This window comes from Panthera leo, chromosome D3, assembly GCF_018350215.1.
Source record: "Panthera leo isolate Ple1 chromosome D3, P.leo_Ple1_pat1.1, whole genome shotgun sequence".
NCBI lineage: Eukaryota > Metazoa > Chordata > Mammalia > Carnivora > Felidae > Panthera > Panthera leo.
Window position 1 is genome coordinate 85,351,153 of NC_056690.1, and position 18,660 is coordinate 85,369,812.

General features: G+C 39.9%; 1 protein-coding gene across 1 annotated transcript in view; it reads left to right on the forward strand.

Moving 5' to 3' along the window:
* The window catches only part of CCDC102B (coiled-coil domain containing 102B), a 197,103-nt gene that overhangs the window by 23,310 nt on the left and 155,133 nt on the right, over positions 1-18,660 (forward strand). Inside the window, exons 3-4 of the mRNA XM_042911020.1 lie at positions 7,055-7,167; positions 15,421-15,527. The gene's annotated coding sequence lies outside the window, so the exon portion shown is untranslated. The remainder of the gene's footprint in view (positions 1-7,054; positions 7,168-15,420; positions 15,528-18,660) is intronic.

The window sequence follows — 18,660 nt, forward strand, 5'->3', positions numbered from 1 at the left end:
TCAGTTTACCATCCTTCTGTGAATTCACAAGTCTTTCTAAAGCAGCTCATAAATGGCCAAAGCCATCCAGGGCCTACCCAGATAACCAAGGTAAGACTATGAGACAGGCTGGAAAGAAAGACCTAGTGACCTACCTCTCACATATTCTGTTTTGGTCCTGGAAGCTAAGAGCACAGACTCCCATTAAACCATAAGTGTTGTTTACTAAGAAACATATGGTAAATTAAAGGAGAAGGGAGGAATACACAATACATATTGGTTCTTTAATACATTAAAATCACAGATCTGGTTAAGTTGCTTTGAGAATTACCTGTGGTGAATGGGAACAGACAGGGAAGAGAAGATATTGTGATCCTAACCAAGGGAGAGGAAGGATGAAGTTCCAATCATAAGGTAGGAAACTTCGAGAAGACCTTTGAAAGACGCACTTAATTTATAGATTTCAATGGGGTTATAATGTTTTTTTCTAACAAAATATTAAAGATCTATCATTTTGTTGAGACTCTATCTTCTTTAAACTACTGATCACCTAGGAGCTAAGTTCTTCATAATTTGGCTTTGTCCAATGAATCCTTGTTCTCTTAAAGCAAAGTACTTTTATAGGTGTTAAGGCATTCTGCATGTCAAGCACATCACGTACGTTACTGTATAACTCTCATATCAACCTCAGCTGTTAGGAATCGGTAAAACCCTTTATAGACAAGTAAATTGAGATTTAGGGAATAAGCTATAATACCTTGCCTAAAATCAGAACATACCTAAGAGGCCTTCCAGCCAATTACTTCTGTAAGTTCATTTATTAAAAATGAAATTTACACATGATGGCAGGTGTCTACTCCTTCTTCTTTGTGATATTTCCTTCATAAAAGCTAAGATTGTTTCCATCAGCCTGGAAGGACCTCTTTCAGGATTGAATTTTTGCTGGAAACAAGAATGGCGACATCTGCTGGAAGCACGTGTTTCAGCACCACACATCTGGGTCTGAGAAACTGACTCATTTGACTCAAGTTCTGCCTTCATTTCCTAGCAGAGGTTACAGGTACACATGCAAATGGAAAAATAATGGAGTCCGTGCTCTACTTATAATAAAGATTTATTATGGAAAGAGACAAGTTCTTTGAGACAAGATTTTGAAAGACCCGAAAGCTTCTAGAATTATCTTTGCAAAGAAATCCGTAGGACTCAGAAGCTGAAAAAGTCAGAGAAAGCAGTTTGCAGTGGTTGCCATAGTAGCAAAAGTAAGCCTGTCCTCCGGGAAGAACAGAGAATAGCTAGCTGCCCCCCAGGGAAGTAGATTTCAGGGCTCATTAAGAGGCCCCAGGTTACAGGGGATACCAAGCTCTGAAAAGACAAACAGCTGAAGAAGTGTCTGTCTGTAAGTGTGTTTATCACCAGAGGCGGCTTCCTCAGAGGGGTACAGATCAGCCAAAACAACAGGGCACCAGCGGATGCATTATTTTGAAGTCCAAACTACATTTTACTGTCGGCAGGAGGCAGTACGCTTTGAATGCCACAGGATGACAATAGCGAGAGATTACTGTATTCACCTTGCTTAGGGAGAAATTTCACTCCATCACATATATTTAAACCACAAACAGGAATCCATAAATGCCAAGGGTTTTATGTGTGGTGACTCAAATGTCACAATTTTAAATCTATTTTAGATTTAAAGCAATACCTCCTAATTCAGTATTCTGAAAATGATCCCCTCCTTATATTCCTTTCAGACTTTTATAAATGTCAACCTTTCAAGATATTTTTTCAGAGCAAAGATCACAATCATTTAAGTACCTTTCCTGAAAGAAACGCTCGATCATTTTAGTTAACTATTTTCTAGACATTTTTCGTCTCATTATCCGCAAGTGGGCAGGACAAAGAGTGAAAGGTATGAGTGATTACTTTATCTCCTTTCTCCTCAACCTACTGAATTTTCTAGAATTGGGAACCGAGTGTTTATGGATGTTTCTTCTGCTTTTCTTTGGCATTTGGTGTTTTGGACCACACAATACTTCATATTGTTATGTAATCACTCTTCCCATATCTCTTGAAACAATTTATCTGAGTATTTCCTTTGTGAATGTTTATAATGTTTTCTTTACTTTATAATAATGGTTTTTAAATTTTTTAATGCTTATTTTTGAGAGACAGAGAGAGAGAGAGAGAAGAGTGTGAGCAGGGGAGGGGCAGAGAGAGAGGGAGACCCGGAATCCGAAGCAAGTTCCGGTCTGTGTGAGCTGTCAGCACAGAGCCTGACGTGGGGCTTGAACTCATGAACTGCAAAAGCGTGACCTGAGCCGAAGTTGGAGGCTTAACTAACTGAGCCACCCAGGCTCCCCTTTAATAATGTTTTAAGTAGAAAAATTTCTAAAGACTGGTATTATTGAAATGTATTTCTATAACCACATATTTAAAAGGACGTTTGTTTGGGTTTATCATTTTATGTCTGCAATTCTTTTCCTTAAAAACTAAAACTGTACTCCTCCTTGTTTACTTGCATCCACTCTCACTGTTTTGGGCGGTGCTCTGATCCTTGTTCCTTTGTAGGCAGTCTGCTGTAACTCACTGTAAGCTTTGTCCATTTCTCTAGGTCTTTGATGTTTTTAAATTTCACAGTAGCATTTACAGGTATAGGGTTTTTGTTTGTTTGTTCTTTTAACGTATCCTCTTTGGCCTAAAGGGAGATCTGGTGAGCAAACTCTAGTACACACAGCCTTGGCTTTCCTAAAGGACTCACTCTGCTTACCAGGGGTCCCCATTAATCTGTGGGTTTCCATTATGTCCGGGATCTCCAACAAGAAGTCCTTTCTTAGGTAAGTGAGATGTGAGATTCAGTATAAACTCACCAGTTAGAAACACCTAATGCTGTGAAGATTTGTGCTGCTGAGAATACTTCTAACTAAACACTTTTTCTGCAGAGATGGTCTTTTGGCAATTTTTAATTCCATGCTTAAAACCTTGTGTTAGAGTGACATCACGTGGTAATGTGAGGTTACGCAGGCAAGGCTTGTTAGCAAGATTATCTGTTCAATAAAATAAGGTCAACTCCTCGGTGACTGGGAATACTTCTTCTAAGTTATTTCGTACAAAATACCACATTCTTTTATTTTATCACTGTATAATAGAATTGAATCAGATGGTAATTCTCAGCATTTTAAAATACATGTTGTTGAAATAAGTATTCGGAGTAACAATTCCCCCCCCCCCCCCTTTTTTTCAAAGTTTTTATTTAATTCCGGTAAATTAACATATAGTGTCAGATTAGCTTCAGTTGTACAATTTAGTGGCTCAGCATTTCCATACAACACCTGGTGCTCATCACAGCAAGTGCACTCCGGAATCCCCATCACCTGTTTCACCCATCCCCCCACCCACCTCCCCTCAGATTACCACCAGTTTGTTCTCTGTAGTTAAGAGTCTGTTTCTTGGTTCACCTCTCCCTCTCCCTCTCTCCCTTTCCCTCTCTCCCTCTCCCTCTCTCCCTCTCGCCCTCCTCTCCATCTCCGGAGCCTTCTCTCCCTCTCCCTCTCTCCCTCTCCCCCCTCTCCTTCTCTCCCTCTCCCCCTCTCTCCTTCTGTCCCTCTCTCCTCTCTCCCTCTCTCCCTCTGTATCCGCCCCCCCCCCCCCCCCCCCCCCCCCCCCGTCTTTCCCCTTTGCTCATTTGTTTTGCTTCTTAAATTGCACATATGAGTGAAAGGCTGTCCTAGCAAAAACAAAACTTCCTAGTGGATGTTATTTTTGAGAATTTTAAGCTTAAGCTTATTTAAAATTTAAATCCTAATCTTATAGTTTCCCACATTTTAAAAGAACTGTGAATTTTTATTTAATCATCAAAAGCAGTGATGATAAACTAAAATATTGAGCCAAGTAATAGCATCTGTAAAACAATAAGATCTCTCTTCGACCTAGAATGAATTAACTGGGCTAACATTAACTAACTATGAGCTAACATAAGACCTGTATGATTTAAATTGTGTATGTTTTTAGCATTGTGATCAAAACCATCATTAATGTATGTTTTACCAGGCATATCACTTAGCCTTGTGTCCTAAGGCTAGGAGTTCAGTCTTACAGAAACTTTTCTTGATGGCATGTTGCTAGTTATATGTGCACTGTTTCCTTCTTATACTTTTATTTTGATTTAAATTTTATCTGATTGTTTATAGAATATCGAAGACCAAACTTATACAAAACATCAAGTGTTTTAGGTTTGGTTCCTAGCAGAGCCTGAGGTGGGATTCTGTTTTGGTGATTTAGTGAGGGAGGGTTGTCCACAGAGTGCACTGGGGGACTCGGAACAGGAGAAGGGAATCCAGATCGGCACGAATGTGGTCTTAGCTGGAGACTTGGTTCAGACTGATCCCAGAGGAAAGCTCTAGAGCAATGCCGTCTAGAAGAAATATAGTAAATATGTTGCATGCCACATATTTAATTTTAAACTGTCCAGTAGCCACATTTAAAAAGGTAAAAAGAAACAGATGGTTTACAACATTTTGTTTAAACCAATACATCCAAAGTATTGTCATTTCAGCATATCAATATTAAACATTGATGAGATATCTTACATTCATTTTTCATACTAACTTGTCGAAATCCAATGCATATCTCATTTCATCCATTCAGTAACTACTAGTCGCACTGTGTATTCAACAGCCAGTTCTAGAGCGTCAGTTGCACAAAAGTTGACCCTATCTTGTGCTAAAGGAGTCAAATTTTGTATTCCCATTTCAGTCAGTTATTGGCTCTAACATGCCCTTAGAGAGTTCGCAAGAGTAGCCCGGAAGGTGCAGTGGCTCCCATTTGGCTGGGGGTAATTCTCAAGAGAAGGTGTCATCTGTGAGTTTTGCTATCTGGGGGGTGGCTGCACCTGCCATAAAGAGGACCTAGGCATCCAACAAAGTATTCACCATAGTCCCTAGCACTGCTCACATACACTTGCTTCTCACGTCAAGTTCTTTCAGTGGAGGCTATGACTCTCTAGGATTCTAGTTGTTTCCATTTTCTGGGATAACTGCAAGAGGAGAGTAGAGGGGCCAGTGACAGCCTCTGCTGCACAGTTGGCCCCAGTATTATAGCTTATACTCCAGGGGGTCAAGCCAGCTTTCGCAAACATTCATGGATGACCCAGTGAGATGCACCTTTCTTGAGTAGGCATGATTGAACCAGGGATTACATTTCTTCTTCACAAGAGACCCTAATGTCACTAAATAGAATCCACCTGCAACGCAATCCAGGAAATAGCAGAAATACGGGGCTCTAAAGGGAAGTAGGAATGAAGAGGTTTCGAATATGGTGAACTGAAGAGAATTGCACGACAAACAAGACTGGGAACAGGATTTCCAGAGTTGAAATGTCTCAACTTTTCAGGAAGGCAGGTATGTTCTATTTATGGCCATCCTGAAGAAAGAGAAAGAACCCCTATCCAGAATTTAGTCCACATGTTAAGAGTGATGACACCATATACATGCAGAACAGATAGGAAAGTTTACCACTCACATAACAAGGAGGCTCTGTAGTAGTTCCAAAAATGGCTTGAGAGAGCAGGGGACGGAGACTGGCCAATGAGGGTAAGGCAAAGCAGTGGTTCCTACAGGTGGTTTGAAGGTCCCATTGGTGTCAAAGAACAGAGCATCTGGGCCTTCTTACCTGCTTTTCCAGGTATTGGGTAGGAGGTAAAGGGGGGAGGGGAGAGATTTAAAATGGCCAGCAATGAGAGCTCAAAGCTGGAGTCAGGCTATGTATTTGTTTGCTAGAACCTGCTACAACAAATGACCATAAACAAAGGGCTTAAAATGAAAGGAATGTATTGTCTCACAGTTCCAGAGACTGGAAATCTAATATCAAGATGTCTGCAGGGTTGGTTTCTTCTGGAAGCTTTGAGGGAAAATCAGTTTCATGCTTCTTTCCTAGCTTCTGGTGATGACTGGCAGTTCTTGGCACACTCCCCAGCTGATGGATGCCTCACTCCAATCTCTGCCTCTGCCCTCACAGGGTGTCCTGCCTGCACATCTGTCTCCTCTTGTAAGGACACCAGTCCTGTTGGATCAAAGATCCATCCTACTCTAGTATAACCTCCTCTTAACTTGAATTTTAATTACTTTTGCAAAGACTCTATTTCCTAGTAAGGTCACATTCACAGATATCAGGGATTAGAATTTAAGCTTGTTTTTTTGGACATACAATTCAACCCTCAACAGACCACTAAATTCTATATGCCACTCTTTGACAGAAGAGATTTGTGCCTGGATATCAGGTAAACATAACAGCAGAATTAACTTCTTGATGGCTAATTTCTCCTTACTGTTAAGTTTAAGCTAATTGGTCATGGACCACTGTCACAGATTGATGGGTGTTCTGGGAGGGCTGAAAGCAATAATATTCTCCATCTACTTTTCTTTCCTGAAAGCCATTGAGTTTCTCCTGAGATCTTTGGCATCACTAATTATTGGTAATATGAACAAAATGTTGCCTACTCAACTGCTTTAGGGGCTGCAGATTACTTTGCTTTCTAAATTTGCTGGGTGTTGGGACAGTGTAGTGATAATCTTTGGACTCTTTAGAAAAGAGACTGTAGGATTAAGGATACTTACAACTGGTCTATAATAGCTCCATCTTTATTTCTAGAGATGCCTGGATGTCTGGCTTTGACTCTTGGCCAAGATAAGGGTAGTAAAATTGATAATATGTGCTGTTCAAATTCTGACCCTTAGGGCCAGTTTGTTTGCTTCTGATTTCCAACTAGCACAATGGTTTAGACAACCCGGTCTGACTATGTGATCAGAGGTACATTAAAAATCTCCCTCGGAACTTCTGCTTTGAGCTGCCCAGAAGCCTACAGTCAAACACACACCTTGGTGCTTCAGTCCAGAGATCGTGTCAGTTTGCCAACAAGTACCCTGGGGAGTTAGCACCTAGATGTCTTTCAAAGCCTCCTTGCTTTCCTGTACTCCATTTTCTTTCTCTTAATGAATCATATCCTTGTAAATAAGTGCCTTGTATAAGTGAGCAGTGTGGAGTCATGTCTTTTCAGGTATCTGGTCTTTTGAAATCTTTGCAGAGGCTGATCGAAGACTTGAGATTGGCACAGCTTTTGAGGCCTGATGGCACTTTAGTGCTTTCAGGAAGCGATTCTCCAGCCTGCTTCTGCTGAAAGAACCTCAGATCTTCCCAGTGAGTAAACATCTTGTTTTAGCTGAGACTGAGCAGAAAAAAAAAAAAAAAAACTGGGGAGAAACAAAATTAATTTCTTTGAATTTCTGTAAGTACAAGACATTTTTATGGAGTTTTAATTGTTTTGGATTTGAAGTGTTTGACCTTGAAAACTTTTAGCATTTGCATTTAGTTCATCCTGGGAATCTTATTAATAAGAAACCATCTTCAATATGTGGAGCAGTTCTATATAGTAGGGCTTTTATTATGAGAGTACCTTTATGAAACTTATTATTGGAATATCTTGTTGATGTCATTTAGTCTCCTTGAAGGCCTTCTGATACGCTCTGGTGAATTACTTACTGAACACAATCTGCATAGGAAATAGAATGGAAAAGTAATTTTCAGTCTTGGTGGAACACTCATCTTGGACTTAGTATCTTCTTGTACCTGATTTCAGATCATTATAAAACAAATTCAACACTGATATCTATTGGACTGTGAAGGTTTTGTAACACACCTGAAAATGGGCATTCCTCTCATGAGAGTTGGGTTTTATGTTCGCTCCTCTTAAATTTGGACCTTTTTTAGTGATTTTGTGTGTAAAGAGTAGAATGCAGCAGAAGTCAAGTCCCTAAATCTTGGGTCTGGTCAGAAAAAGCTATGGAGCTTCCATCTGGTTCTCTCAGGACACTTGTTTTGGAGCCTTGAGCAACTATGTAAGAACTCCACCCACACTGAGATGTCCAAGATATGAAGAATCCCAGAGCATGTGGATTGGCCATGTATAATGCTCCAGCCAAGGGCACCAGCTGAGGTCTTGTGCAATAGCTTCAGCCTAGTATGAGTTATTGGCATGTTTGTGAAGACTCCTCCTCCAGATGATTGTCCACCTGTCCACCCCCAGCTGTCACATTGAAGGCCCAGAGAAACTGGAGCAGAGACAGGACACTCACACTGCATCACTCTATAAATACTGAACAATTGTTGGTGTGTACTGTGTTTCAAAGGATTAGCAGCTGTAAGCAGCAAGTCAACTCAGAAGTCTTAATGATGGAGCAGCAGCTGGCATTAGGTATACAACCTAAGGACGCCTAGGGGCTCAGTCCGTTGAGCGTCTGACTTCAGCTCAGGTCACAATCTCACAGTCTTGAGTTTGAGCCCCACGTCGGGCTCTGTGCTGACAGCTTCAAGCCTGGAGCCTGCTTCGGATTCTGTGACCCCCTCTCTCTCGGCCCCTCCCCTGCTCTCACTCTGTCTCTCTCTCTCTCAAAAATAAACAAACATTAAAAAAATGATGTACAACCTATTGAAAACTGAAGCAGGAAACTCTGATTGACATTTGGTTTCCTTCCTCGAGAAGAACAGTCAAAACCTGATTGACCATGGGGTTGGCCCAGTGGGTTAAGGGCGTGAAAAGTTGAGCAAAGCTGGGGACATACCTATCCTTCCCCCCTTCTGAGTCAGGAGGAGAGGTACCATCACCATTCTCGGATCTTCTATCTTTTCAGTGACTCCCTCAGAGGTGGGGAAGGAGTGATGTTCTTGTTGGAGATTTGAGAAGAAATGGGATATCTGTTGCAGCTCATATCCTCTGTTTTCCTCTTTGGAAGCCAGCCTGACCAGAGGCAGCACACATTTCCTGCTCCTTTGGCCATGGCCTACGCTTACGGGGCCAGGAGAGCACGTAGTGTTCTGGCTTCTTCTGCGACTAGGACTAAGTCTCCAGGTCATATAGCTTATCCCCTACTGCCCCCACTTCTGTGTGCTATCTCCCACACAGAAGATGATGTTTTGTCCTCCAAAGGTCTTATTCCTGACTTAATTTTTATTTTGTTCAGAACTCAGGTAGGGGTGAGGAGTGGCACGTATTGGGCTTTCTTAAGATGCTAAGACAATTCCTCTGTGTATATCATACACTCAGTCATATTATTTATGCTGTCATGTGAGCTACTAACACAGGACAGAGTAAACCTTTGATGTTTTTACTAACTTAGAGCAAATTAATATATATATATATAAAATATATATTTATATATATCATATATAAATCATATCATATATAAATATATCATATATATATCATATATAAATATATATGATAAATATATATATTTATGATGTGACATCTTGTCCTAATCCTTAGAAATGGAGTCCAGATGCTTGGAAACCAGTCTGTCAAGATATTACTACCATACTAAGAGCTTCTTCAAAATAACTGAACTTTGTGTAATTTCTGGACCCATAGAGTTACCTTACTTTAACTATTTGTGAATATAATTCACCACTTGAAGAAGTGATAAGACATTTAGAAATTACTAAAGAGATACTTTAAGTGTTTTCCTCTGAGAATCCTATTCTGTCATAAAGAAGTTTCAAAGGGCTATTGGATGATTTGTTTTGTTTTGTTTTTTCAGAAAACAATCTTATACAATGTGATATGCTTCTTTTCTAATCCAAACCATCCTGGGATTGCACAGAGGAATGACAAAGTCCCTGGTCATAAAATTTCTGAGGAACACTGATGCCTTTGGAACTAGCAATCACCCAATCTTCTTGTTCTTAAGAAAAATACAATCTTGAAACATTTACTTCTGTAGGCAGAAATTTCTTTCTGAAATTCTTTTTCTGAGTTTTTGGTTTAATACTCCAGTCTTGTGAATATTAGCCCTTAAATTAGCTGCTTATTTTTTCTCTTCGGTCCCATAAAATCTACCATTACAATGGTAATGTAAATACCATTACAAGGTTTTCAATTTTTTTAAAAAGTCAATTATTGTTATGTTTGGTTCTGCCCTAAAGTTTAACCTTAAATAACTTATATCAGCTTTACTGAGGAATAACTGATATACTGAAAAGAAATGAACATATTTAATATGTACAATTTAATGAGTTTGGACATAGACAAACGCCCATGATATGAGCACCATGATCAAAGGAAGAGATATATCCATATCTCTCAGTTTCCCCTGTTCCACCATGTTTTGTTGTTGTTTTTAGTGTTAAGGACACTTAACATGAGATCTTCCCTCTTATGAATTTTGGAGGGCACAATAGTACACTGTCAACTATAGGCACTATGTTGTACAGCAGATCTTTAGAGCTTATTCATCTTGCATAACTGAAACTATATCCATTGAACAGTTCCCCACTTCTCCCAGCCCCCGTCCCCTGGAAACTGCCATTCTATTCTTTGCTCCTATGAGTTTGACTATTTTAGATACCTCCTCGAAGTGGGATCATGCAGTATTTGTCCTTCTGTGACTGGCTTATGTCATTTAGCATAATGTCCTCCAGATCCATCCTTGTTGACTGAACATTTTACTTAAATTTTATGTACTTCAGTCTGAAAATTGTCCTTGAATTGTCTTGTCTTTCATAAGCTGCGCTAGCCATTTTTCCCCCCCAAAGCACAAGCAATTCTGAAGTGCCACATTATTGATATCAGTCAAGGGCCAGCAGTCTTCAAAGGGGGTAATTTGAGCGGTTTAAAGAGAAATTGCAAAGGTTTTGTCAAGGTATAATGGACCCAACAAGAGATAATGTGTGATTCAGGAACAAACCAATCACAGTGGAGTGGCATTCCCACTCACAGTTAGACGGAGGAAAGGGAGGGGTTACACAGGACCCAAAGGAAAGTAGCTTAGTGGAGGAGACTTCATGAAAGGAACTGTGGTCATCGGTGGAAGGTCACATAGCCAACATGTGCTGACTCCGCCGCCAGGGGAAACTGGGGACATCAATGGTTTCTGGCTTCCCAGCTTCGACTCATGCTTCTTATTGAATGAACCCAACAGGAAGCCAGAGAGCAAGTGAGTTTGACGTAGACCATGAATGTCAGTTTCCTGAGACACAGAGCAGGTAGAATGGAGACAGGGGAAGCGAGAGGGGGAAATGTCTAGCACAATTGTCAAAGATCCCATGAGAAATACTCACTTTTCAACTTTCCAGATTTTAATTTTATTTGGTCTTTTACTCAGCAAATAACTACTGAGTGCCTAATGATGAGATAGAGGCTGTGAATCAGGAGGAAAAAGACAGTGTATGTGTTCAGGGATTCTATGGTTTAGTGAGGGAGTTAGGATACAAAAAGGAAAATTATAATACAGGGAAATACACCTTAAAAAATCAACCTTTTTGTAAAAGCAGGTCCACCTCTACTGAGGTACTCAGCACTGCTTTGGAGGAGTAGATGGAACATGAGGACAGGTTTTCTGGAGGATATGCCTGTGATGGAACCGGTAGGAACCGGGACTTATCTGTGTGAAGGGTGTGAAGAAGCATACTCCAGGCGGTTGAGAAACATGCAGTTGCTCAGAAACCTTAAGTAGCGTGGAGCTTTACAGGAATATTTTGGCAGAGACAGCTCTCTATTTCTTTACTAACAATTTTTGTCGCTGTCATGGTGCACCGTGTGCTGGAAATGCATGCATACGCACACACACGCACATGCCTCCTAGGTTTACTTTCAGCTAAGTGGGTCCTTGATATCAGCCGAGACGGTCATAAGAGGTAGGCTCTGAAAGATTAATGAGATAAGTCATGCATTCAACAGTAACCAGAAATAACAGATTTAATCACGGGAGAACTCTAGGTGTTGGAACTCTCAAATACAGAATATGAGAAATATAAGTACAAAATGTTTAAAGTAATAAAGGATACATTTAAAGCCATGGTTATACAGTGAGGGATTTGAACAGAAAAGGTTGAAAACGAACATTCAAATGGAACGTCTATAATTGAAATTTAAATAGCCATTCATATAAAAACTCCGTGAACAGGTTGAATAGCAGATTAGACACAGTTGGAAAAATGATCTGTGAACTCAGGGCTCAGAACCATGTACACATAATGGTAAGAAGATAAACCTGAGAGAGAGGCAAGGAGATAGGAAACATGTAGTAATGACTAATTGGAGTGCTAGAGGAATGGAGAAGAGAGAATTGTTAAAGAATTGCAGAGTATTTACAGAAAAATTAAAAAGAGAAATCCAGGGGCGCCTGGGTGGCGCAGTCGGTTAAGCGTCTGACTTCAGCCAGGTCACGATCTCGCGGTCCGTGAGTTCGAGCCCCGCGTCAGGCTCTGGGCTGATGGCTCGGAGCCTGGAGCCTGTTTCCGATTCTGTGTCTCCCTCTCTCTCTGGCCCTCCCCCGTTCATGCTCTGTCTCTCTCTGTCCCAAAAATAAATAAAAAACGTTGAAAAAAAATTAAAAATAAATAAAAATAAATAAAAAGAGAAATCCATAATCCAAGGAGCAGAATATAATTTTTTATTGTGGGAAAATACATATATAATTAAATTCACCACTTTAACTGTTTTAAAGTGGCATTGGATACATTTACCATGTTGTATTAGAGTAGTAAAACATCCTAGTAAGGCTCTGAAAATGTCATTTTAAAGTTTGTATAAGATTTACAAGGAGGGGTGCCTGGGTAGCTCACTCAATTAAGTGTCTGACTCTGGACGTCGGCTCAGGTCATGATCTCACGGTTTAGGAGTTTGAGCCCTGTGTCAGACTCTATGCTGACAGTGCAGAGCCTGCTTGGGATTCTCTCTCTCCATCTCTCTCTGCCCCTCCCCTGCTCTCCCTCTCTCTGCCTCTCTCAAAAGAAATAAATAAACTTAAAACAAAGATTTAGAAAGAATAATGTGATAGTAATATAGTTATATAATGTAAATAGTTGTTTACAGTCATTTAAAACTTTAAACAAAGAGCAAAATTAATGTTACATGTATTCAGGTTTATTCTCACAAAACACAATATTTTAACAAAGAGAAATTAATTACCATAAAAAAGATGCACAAGCATCTTTAAAATCATTATTCTAGTATGTTGAATTGGGAATTCCATTTGAGATTCAAGTTATAATTATTATACTTGTCTATAATTTTAAGAATAAATAAAAATTAAAATGGTGGTACTTACTTACCTAATCACTTATTTTGGGAGACTGACATTTTTATGACTCTTTTTGTGGTTTGCCAATCATCAATATGCAATTTAAACTATCAGGCTAATTTATTATAGCTGGTAACCACAATTGAGCGCGTTACAAATCCATACTGTATTGGGTTTCTACAGTGATTTATAATCTGAGGAGGAAGACATTTTTTTTAAGGTTCATTTATATATTCTGAGGAAGAGAGTGTGCGCATGCACAGGGGAGGGGCAGTGAGAAGGAGAGAGAGAATCCTAAGCAGTCAGTGCAAAGCCCCATGCGGGGCTCGAACCCATGAACTGAGAGATCATAATCTGAACCTAAACTAAAGTCAGACACTTAACTGACCAAGCCACCCAAGCGCCCTGAGAAGAAAGACTTTAAAGAATGAAGTTGTTGATTTTCCATTGCATGATGGGGCAAGGGCCCCGTTTCCTGCTTAAAGGACTATTCTTAAACCAGCAAAGATGGATTTTATTATCACAGGGACAAGAGTTGCTCCCCTGATGGGAGCTTTCTCCAGGGGCTATTCAGCTACAAAATTCACTTTTGGTCTCACCAAACTCATGCTCTCTTTCTGGAAAAGGACGAGCAGCTAGTGAATATCACTTAAGAAAACCTTCCTATACCTGAGCATTTACAATCATGGCATTATTCTCTGTCTCTTATCCAGAGTCATGAAACTGAATGTCTTCTTGGTCTCCTATTCTCTTTTGTTACTGATTACCTTACTTTGGACACGGCCAACTTTTATAAATTATTTGGCAGGTGGCTACTAAATGAAAGTATGAATGAAAGAACTTGGCTAAAAAAGCAAAAACAAAAGTTCAATGAGGGGAGGTTTGGTGTTTTTATTAAATGCAAGGTAAATATGCTTAAATGATTTATTTTTCCTGCTTTAAAATGTCATGTTGTCTGTACTCTCAGAGTCGATGAATATAATTGTATATATTAACATTCATTTCTGGCGTAATGTAATTAATATTCATTATATTAATAATATGCAATGAACATATGAGACACAGTGTTATTATTCCCGGGTAGCTTTCAAGCTTAAGGGGGAAATGTGCCTAAAGAATTCATTAGAATCACCATAACATGCAATAGAGGTGATTAGAGAGGCATAATTTTAATTGGGATAAAGAGAAATTAGGTAAAATTTAAAGATGGACTTGATAAGTATGTTTTTCATACACACAGAGGGGATGAAAGGTATAGTCGAGTGGGGGGGGAGAAGAACCAAGGGCAAAGGTGTGCGAAGTTTGATGTGTGTTAATATCAAATAGAGAATAACGTACACTAGGCAAACTGTAAGTTAGAAATGAGGATGAGTCAAGGGTAAGTAAGTTCACTGAGGAAAGAATATGTGTTCCCATTGGGAAATTAAGTAATTAAGTGTCTTTAGAGCATAAGGAATTGGAAGAGGGTGGTGAGAGCTGTCACTAAAACCAACATTACATGAGATGTTGAGGACGTTGGACTTGACTTGATAAATAATGGAGAACCATTGAAGGTTTTCAAGCAAGAGAATAACTGGTAAGGCTTGCATTATCACTAGATTGCTGTGGAGCAGTATGTACATGAATTTATTGGGGTTAGTACCAGAGTGAGTTCAGTACCCGATATGGGAAAAAATGAAGTTGAGGTCTTACCTCACATCTTAAAAAAATTCCAGGTAGATTACAGGTATTCATAAAGAAGCCAAACTTCAAACAAACAGACAAAACCAACCAACCAAACAAAAATAAACTAAAACTAAGATTCTTTTAGTAGATGTTGTATCTGTACAGAAGGGTAGGATTTCTTAAACAAGACATAAAAATCTCCAATCAAAAAGAAAATATTGATAAATGTATTCCACATTTTCAATAATTAAAAAGTTGACAGCACCCTGTACTAGTCAACTCAGTAGTGACTTAAACAAGCATTTTGCTTTCACAGTTCTGGAGGGTGGAAAGTACAACATAAAGGTGCAGGCTGATTCAGTTCCCCAATGAGGGCTCTCTTTCTGGCTTGCAGATGGCCACCTTCTCCCCATTTTCTTACAGTTCAGAGAGAGAGCAAGCAAGTTCCTGGTGTCTTTCTTCTAAGGGCACGAATCCCATCATAAGGGTCCCACCTAATGATTTCATCTAAATCTAATGACTTCCCAAAGGCTCCATTTCCAAATGTTATTATACTGAGGGCTAGGGCTTCCATATATGGTTTTTGGGGGAATGCAATTGAGTCCATAGCACACCCTGTTTTCTATTTTTTGCCTCTCACTCTCTCTGTCCCTACACTTGCTCCTGGAATCATCCCCTGATCTAACTGCCCCCCAAACTTTTGTCTCAGACTCTGTTTTTAACAGGAACCCAGACTAAGGAGTTGGCATTGGAAATCAGACTGAGGATGGGATTGAGGATCTCAATGGCCAATAGGCAAGAAGACTGTGGCGTGTGGTAAGTGAAACCTGTGAGTCCATGAGAGGCAAGTTCTGTTCTGGGAACTGACAGGAGTTATGGCTGCGGTGCTGCAGGGCTGAGACCAAGAACTGAGGCTGGAGAAGTAGAATGGGGTTAGATTATGCTGGTCCTTGCAGGACATCTGGAACAGTTTGGTCTTTCTCCTAAAGCAAACGGGAAAGCAGTGACATATTTTAAGCTGTGGAAACAATATGGACATATTCGCATTGCACATATCAGCATGATGGACAGACTGGAAAGGGGGGTAGATGGTTATGAGTGGGTGTCGGACAATGAGTGTAGAGGCTATTGCACTAGTACAGGTGAGAGCGGGTGAGAGTTTGGACTAGGAGATTGAAAGCAAAGACCATAGGAACCTTTCCTGGAATTTTAAACAGAACATTTTTGCATTTAATGGAGGATTTGACCAGTTGACTATAGTGGCATCTCTGAGTACTCCTTTGAATGACTGTCTGATAATTTCACCAAAAGAAAAAAAAGTCTTGTTAAAACTCACGATTTCCTCAATTTTCTTTGCTTTTCAATCTATTCGGTACAATACAAGGAAGCAATTCGCATATTTTCCCATTCCAAACAGTAGCTGTCTGTTTGACAGGCAACTCAGTGGCATCAACACTAAACCAGCTGGGGGTCAGCCAATGTAGGCCAGTCTAGGCTAGGCTGTTCTGTGGTTTCTGCTCCAATATGCGGGTCTAGCTGGGCTCAGACCCCCTCGGGGGCGGGGCTCAGGTACGATCCAGGAGGAATTCTGAGGTGTAAGCTCCAGCTGTAGCAGCTATCTAGGGAAAGCCCTTTCCATGGCAATGCCAGAAGCTCAAGGGAAATAGCTCATACATCTGAGACTTAAAACTGTCAAGGTGCTGCTTCTCCACATATTCCACTGGGCAAAGCAAGTTGCATGGTAAAGACCAGTCCAAGGAGATTGGGGGAAATGTACTCCACCTCCACGAAGCCAACACAGGGTTGGGGAAGCATACTCCTACTTCAGAAGAGGGGAGAATTGTGGCTAATAATTCAACCTGTTGTAAAAACTAAAGTAGATCATTTTCTCCGCAACCAAACCTGGAAGCTTTTTGACAATTCCTTTCACCTCAGTCCTTCCCCAACTACTGAGTCAGAAGTAGTTCCTTTGTGTCTACATTGCTCTTAAAGGGATGGTTATTTTTTCTTTTTTTACAAGGAAGCCTATGTCATTTTGTAAGGCTTTTCTCAAGTGCAAAATTGTAGAGACATTTGGGAAACCAAATAAATTTTGATTCATAAGGCCCAGGCTTTGTAGAAAGCAGAAAGGATTTTCTGTAATTTTTAAAAGTCCAGTTTTAAAAATTATGAGCCAAGCCCAGAGTATTGAATGTAGTTTTATACTACCAAAGGAAAAATATTTGATATTATAAAATACTTATTGCTTTACCATGAATGAAAGAAAAAGTTGAGTCAGTAGGTTAGAAGGGAGGGTTCTGAAGGGACCTAACCGGCGTCAGTGCTGGTAGGTTAAGAAAGTTAAGTGGGGAAGTGATAGATTTGGAGGATCGATAGGTCGGATTTAATGCCTGACCTTTCAGATTTGTGCCAAGAGGAAAAACATAAAATCTGTTTAAATTATCAATGGCTAAGGGATGGTGTTTTGTCCAATGGGCCTGAAGTTAGCCTTGTAGAATTTGATATACTCCCGGGTGGAGTGGTCAAAGTAGACAAGAGTGCCCAAGCATTCTAAAGGGGAGAAATCTTTAGAAGACACCTTGAGTCAGAATGAGAAAAGGTCGAATGTATGACAAGTGAGGATGGGACTAATGATACCTGTAGCAGGTGCCACTTCTAAATGCCTAAAATCATCCGGGATGTGGAATGTCAGGGTACAAGATAGTGATGACTAGAGAGGGCTCAAGGGTGAGGTGTTCACCTTCCCATTCAGATGAATGCAAGTCACATGCCCTTGATGACTGGCTCTTTACCCCTGAACCCTGGGAGATAACTCCTATTTAAAAAAAGGAAAGGAGAAGGAGGTTTGAAGAAATCTTGAATACATTTTTTAATGGTTGTGTCACATGGGGCAAGCTTGAACAACAGGGGTGATGGGAGCGCTTTCTCTGCAGAATGATGAGGTGTTATCAGGGGAGCTCTGTAGACAGGTAGCTGTGAACACATCTACCAACAGAATACATTTTCAATCTGAAAGTGACTGTTACCTTAAATTGCGAAAAATCAGAGCCTTCTGCCCTCAGTGAAAATAAGGGTCAAAATTGAGGTCACCTAGAAGTTGAACTGATTCATCAAAACGACGGAAATTTGCATTTTTGCACGTATGAGTTATTAGTGTGAAATATAAACACACACATATCATTTTGAAATAAGAACTCTCAAGATGCTTAATTCTTAAATGTCTGGTTAGAGTCTCTTAAGGCAAATTGGTCTCTTCTGTTTTGTAATGTTGTAGAATTGTTGTTTTACCTGCAGTTGTTTTGATATTTATTGTTCCAGTTCTACATATGTGACAGGTTAGAGATTAAGTAAAAAAACACAATCCAATGTAATGAGCAGAATAAAATTCTTCTCCGCTGATTTTGGCCAAAGATCCAAGAGTTCTTGACTGCAAATTTGAACGCACCGGCCTATCAAAGTCACAGACCATCAGAGCCTTGTACACAATCTAGTACCATTCAACAGAATGTAGACTTGTTCACTCAAATGGATTTATTTTACTATTTTTTGTTGCCAGCAAAAGGTGAAATGGAAAGTTTGAAATATGCCTGAAAATCTGGTCAGCATCAGCAGCCAAACCAGATAATTAGGACAAAGCCATACTCAGCACCATATTCTTAGAATTTGTAGAGTACAAATTATCTGCAGCTGTGAATAACTTCTAATATTTAAGCAATGGGTAAAAATTTTACTTTTTGACCCGAACTGTCTGGCTTGGCTCTCTCCATAGGCATTATGGCCAACTTTCCATTTTGCTTTGTACTTTACAGGCGTGGGCAAAATCTGGACAGTTAAGAAGCTGAGTAATTTTTTCTTAATTTGGTAAAATAAAGCAAAACTACTTAGCAGGTCATTTATTATTCATTGCTATATACTATCTCTTGATAAATGGTTTAAATAATCAAAGTAT